This window comes from Colobus angolensis, unplaced genomic scaffold (genome assembly GCF_000951035.1).
Source record: "Colobus angolensis palliatus isolate OR3802 unplaced genomic scaffold, Cang.pa_1.0 Scaffold9, whole genome shotgun sequence".
Classification (NCBI taxonomy): Eukaryota; Metazoa; Chordata; class Mammalia; order Primates; family Cercopithecidae; genus Colobus; species Colobus angolensis.
The window spans coordinates 2,255,725-2,260,809 of record NW_012122931.1 but is presented as its reverse complement, the minus strand read 5'-3'; the positions used below and the strand labels follow the sequence as shown (position 1 = coordinate 2,260,809).

Below are 5,085 nucleotides of genomic sequence, written 5' to 3'. Positions count from 1 at the left end.
TAAACCCGGGAGGCGGGGCTTGCAGTGAGCTGAGATCCGGCCACTGCACTCCAGCCCGGGCGACAGAGCAAGACTCCGTCTCAAGAAAAAAAAAAAAAAAAAAATGAGATTTCAAAAAACAAAATCAAAACTTCTTTAGAAGGAATTTAATTTCACTGAGTTCTACATCAGGAGCTTCCTGAAAGCAGAGGAAAAGGGTAACATGAGTTACAGTCCTCATCAAAGTTGGGGAGAAAAAGAGTATGCAGTGATAGCCGCAGAGTACCGCCCTTTCCTGACACTAACTCTACTTCAATTACATTTTATTAAGGCCTCCTAGTACAGGGGCACTGCAGACCAGGAAATGCCAAGTAACATGGGATAAGATCTTCAATGTATTTCTGCAGAATTTAAAACTGTTTTATTCAAAAGAAGAATTACTTATACCTAAGAGGCTAATATCACACTACTAGTAAGTTAACAGCTTGCAGAAGCTGGTTTTTTTCTGGCGACCTAGTTTAACATGGAAAGCAAACTTAGAAGACATAAGAACAGAAAGTGAAACTTCAAGGAGGTTTCTCAAACATCGTTTTAAGCATGATCTCAGCAGCTAACAGACTGCAGTCAATTTAAGTTTTAAAAAACTTAAGTGGGACTACCATGCAAATAAAATGTTGCGTACGTCTTTTCCCACTTACCTTACTTGAAACTCTTAATGTTGTGTACTTTACTAACAAAGGACACAACAAAAGAAACCTTCTATTAAGAAAATTACAGAATTTGCTTTTTATTTCACTCAGAAAAAGAGCCTATTTCCACAACCGAAAAAGCAAGACTAAATTTTCTAGAAGCATATGGGAGTTACTACCAAAATAGGTGAGTGTTGTGGCATCTAGAAGATAACGAACACTGCTGCAGAGCACACCGAGAACATACGCTTCCGTAGTTCTTCTTCAAAAGGCTGTGTGTGTGGTTTTGTCTTCAAACTTAAAATCATCACTAGCCTAAATTGCTAAGCCCAGGAAATCTCAATAGGGCATATTTTGTCTTTTAGGGAGAAAATAATTGCTTCTAAACTACTGTGAATCCTATTAAGCTTTTGTACAACTCAGTTCTTCTTGAGGCCTATTTTGTTAGTTTCATCAGACTGTAACCGTTTGGAATCATTACTGAGTGACAAATGGGTGTGTCCAGACAATGCTCAAGCTGCAAAAGCAAAATTAAAGCAACTCTCTGAGCACCCACCAAAAAGAGAGGTAATGTGTCAAAACCAAAAATATAGGATGCTTCACCATAGGTATAACTGTAACTTTCTATAGACTTATCCTTAGGCTATCCATTTCTCAGTATCAGTCAGAAACTTCAAATACACTGCTCAGCTAAACATCCGGAAGTTTAGATTCACTACCTCCCACTTCAGCTCCTTTGCACTCTGGCTTCTACCCTTATACTCCACTGAATTTTAAGTCCCTAACAATCTCTACATCACCAATCCAACAGGTTCCTTACTTGACTCTGCTAAAGCATATGAAAATGCTGCCCATGCTTTCCTTACCTACAACACACCATTTTTGGACACCACTTCTACCCAATCTCCTTCATAATTACCCCTGCCTTTGTTTTTTTTGTTTTTTTTTTTTTTTGAGACGGAGTCTCGCTCTGTCGCCCGGGCTGGAGTGCAGTGGCCAGATCTCAGCTCACTGCAAGCTCCGCCTCTCGGGTTTACGCCATTCTCCTGCCTCAGCCTCCCAAGTAGCTGGGACTACAGGCGCCAGCCACCTCGCCCGGCTAGCTTTTTTTTGTATTTTTTAGTAGAGACGGGGTTTCACCGTGTTAGCCAGGATGGTCTCGAACTCCTGACCTCCTGATCCGCCCGTCTCGGCCTCCCAAAGTGCTGGGATTACAGGCTTAAGCCACCACGCCCGGCTCTGCCTTTGTTACTCATATAAATACTAAAGTTTTCGAAGGCTTCTCCTGAGAATTCTCACCTCTTTACTCAGTACTCTCTTTCTGGGTGACCTACTTCAAACCACTGCTTCAACTACTGCCTAGACTGAAGCTGCCCAAAGACTGAGAAAGTATTGTGAAACTTAATGCAGGTAGGGTGCGGTGGCTCACGCCTGTAATCCCAGCACTTTGGAGGGCTGAGGCGGGCAGGAACACGAGGTCAAGAGATCAAGACCATCCTGGCCAATATGGTGAAACCCCGTCTCTACTAAAAATACAAAAATTAGCTGGGCATGGTGGCACGCACCTGTAGTCCCAGCTACTGGGGAGGCTGAGGCAGAAGAATCGCTTGAACCCGGGAGGCGGAGGTTGCAGTGAGCCAAGATCGCACCACTGCACTCCAGCCTGGTGCCAGAGTAAGACTCCATCTCAAAAAAAAAAAAACTTAATGCAATGATGCCCTGTGTTCTACCTACTCAATAACTGACAGCCTAGCCTAGAACTCCAGATCGATACATTCAATATCCAACTGCATACAGTGTATCTCTACTCACGTGTCTGAGGGGCACCTCAAAGTAAACATGACCAGAACCCAACGAAGTCCTTCCCTTAAATCTGTTATTTGTTCTATATTCCCTTGTTGATGACATTACCATCCATTCAATTTTCAAATCAGTAACCTAGGAATTACCCTATACACTCCTTCTCCCTCAACCGCAATCTCTGAGCTCTAGAGCCTACCCCTTAATTACTTCTCTACTTTCTTCTCAGTGCAACTGCCACTGCCTTAGTTCAATACATTTTCATCATTTGCCTGGATTACTGAAGAAGCCTAAACGATCTGTCTCTTGTTTGATCGCCACCAATTCCTCCTCCAAAATGCTGCCAGAGGCCAAAGCCCCAAACTGGACTTTGAAAGCACAAATGACTCTTCCTCCAATGTTTGGATAAAATTCAAATTGTTGAGCTCAACATACACAAGGCCTGCGATGATCCAGCTTCCACATCATCTCTTTCCTCCACACTTACCTCTTTTCACTTGCTCTTCCTAAAACCATTCATGGTGACTGGTACTCCCTGCCTTTATGGAAGCTCTTCCATTTGCCTTGAAAACCCACCCTCCTACCTCTACCTGGTTCTTAACTGTGAATGCCTGTCAGACTTACCTCAGGAACTTCAAAAAGAAAAAGCCGGGCACGGTGGCTCAAGCCTGTAATCCCAGCACTTCGGGAGGCCGAGACGGGCAGATCACGAGGTCAGGAGATCGAGACTATCCTGGCTAACATGGTGAAACCCCGTCTCTACTAAAAAATACAAAAAACTGGCGGGGCGAGGTGGCACGCCTGTAGTCCCAGCTACTCGGGAGGCTGAGACAAGGGAATGGCATGAACCTGCGAGGCGGAGCTTGCAATGAGCTGAGATCCAGCGCACTCCAGCCCAGGCGACAGAGCAAGACTCTGTCTCCAAAAAAAAAAAAAAAAGAAAGAGAAAAAGTAGAAAAGATCCTGTGGATAAAATTGTTTCCCTTTTAAAGAACTCCACTAAGATTCCAACAGAAAGCTGGATTTGATAATAATCAGTGTGCAAGCCCTCCCTGAGTGTCATCACGTCTGGGGGGCCTGTCCGACCTGTCCTCTCTTTCAGTCTATCTCTGATGACCTTCTTCTCCATCCCTTCAGGACTCTGCACACGTTTCCATCATTACACTTACCTTGGAGCTCTGAACTCTTGTTAAAAAAAAAAATTATTACCTGGGCAAACGGCCTACAGAAAAGTGATTGTCTCAGCTGGGCTTAGTTGTGAACAAACACGGATTTACATTCATATATGCCCAGACTCTGGCCCCAGAAGAACATCTCTGAAATTAAAAAACAAAAAACAAAATTGTTAAGTGGTATTTATACTCTATCTTATCTGAGCCTGGTATCAATCCCATTACAGACAGATACTGCTGGCTGATGAGGAAGCCCAGATAGGTTAGACAACTTGGCTGTGGACTTCCAGGTAACAGCTGAACTGCAATTCTGACTCACAGTTCCACAGGGGGCTATACGCCCTCACGGGGATAGCTATGCACTGAGCCAAAAATCCAAGTTATTAGCCAGCACAGGTAACATCAGTCCTAGGATCGTCAGCTGTATCACTTATCAAATACCACACTCGGCCTTCTCCTTGTGGAGCTCCTTTCCCTCAAGGCAGTCATCCCCGTTTCATTGGGGTGATGCAAATTTCTGGGCACATCCGTAGATTCCAGGAGTTGGGGAGGACGCACAAAGCCCTGTGGCCAGCAGCAAAAGCTCCAGCCCCTCCAAGTGGGAGAAACAGACTCTCCTTCAAACCAAGGGACCGGCCGGGCGCAAAGGCTCGGAGGATCCCTGGAGTACCTGACCCCAGCCTGGGCAACACAGCCAGGCCCTGCCTCTGCAACACATTTTTTTTTTTAATTAGCCGGGCCTGGTGGCTGGCGCCTGCGGTCCCAGCTACTCGGGGCGGGGGGCGGGGGGAATGAGGCGGATGGATCGCTGAAGCCCAGGAAGTCGAGGTTGCAGTGAGCCGTGATTGCTCCACTGCACTTCAGCCTGGGTGACAAGAGCGAGACCCTGTCTCAAAAAAAGAGAGAGAGAGAAAATAAAAAAAAAAAAAAACGGAGGGACTCCGGGCGGGAGGTAGGCGGGGGTATGGAAGGGACCCACACTTTCCACCTCGAGATATCCTACTCAGTCCCAAGGAAACTACGCAGTGTCCACACCAAAAAACAGCTCACACGTGACCGCAGTGTAAACAACGGAAGGACAGGCGGTCGCAGCGGCCGGGTCCAGCGCGCAGGAAGGCAACAGGCTTCTACCCGCTAGCCGACAAGGGGTGCTCCCGCCCCCGCGCCAAGGGAAGCGGCCAAGCCCGCGCCGACTCTTCCCACATCCGCCCACAGGGACCTACGCGCCGCGATGGTTCCCCGACGCGGCCCTGCAAGCACAAGCCGCGTCTACGCTCACGCCCGCCCGGCCGGCAGCTTCCAGCCCGCCGCTCCCCTCACCGCGCTCTTCCTGGCGTCGCCCTCCGTCTAGCCCACCTCCATGACTGGCCCCGCTCTCGGCCACCGGCGGAAGTGCGGGCCCACAGCCGCAGCTACCAACCAGCCGTCGCCGCGAGTTAGGCCCC

At 47.6% G+C, this 5,085-nt stretch overlaps 1 protein-coding gene across 1 annotated transcript in view; it reads right to left on the bottom strand.

Moving 5' to 3' along the window:
* SETX (senataxin) overlaps window positions 1-5,036 on the bottom strand; it is a 103,235-nt gene extending 98,199 nt beyond the window's left edge. The window contains exons 1-2 of the mRNA XM_011931431.1: window positions 4,961-5,036; window positions 3,678-3,784 (exon numbers count right to left, since the gene is read on the bottom strand). The gene's annotated coding sequence lies outside the window, so the exon portion shown is untranslated. The remainder of the gene's footprint in view (window positions 1-3,677; window positions 3,785-4,960) is intronic.
* Between the last annotated feature and the right edge of the window lie 49 nt (window positions 5,037-5,085).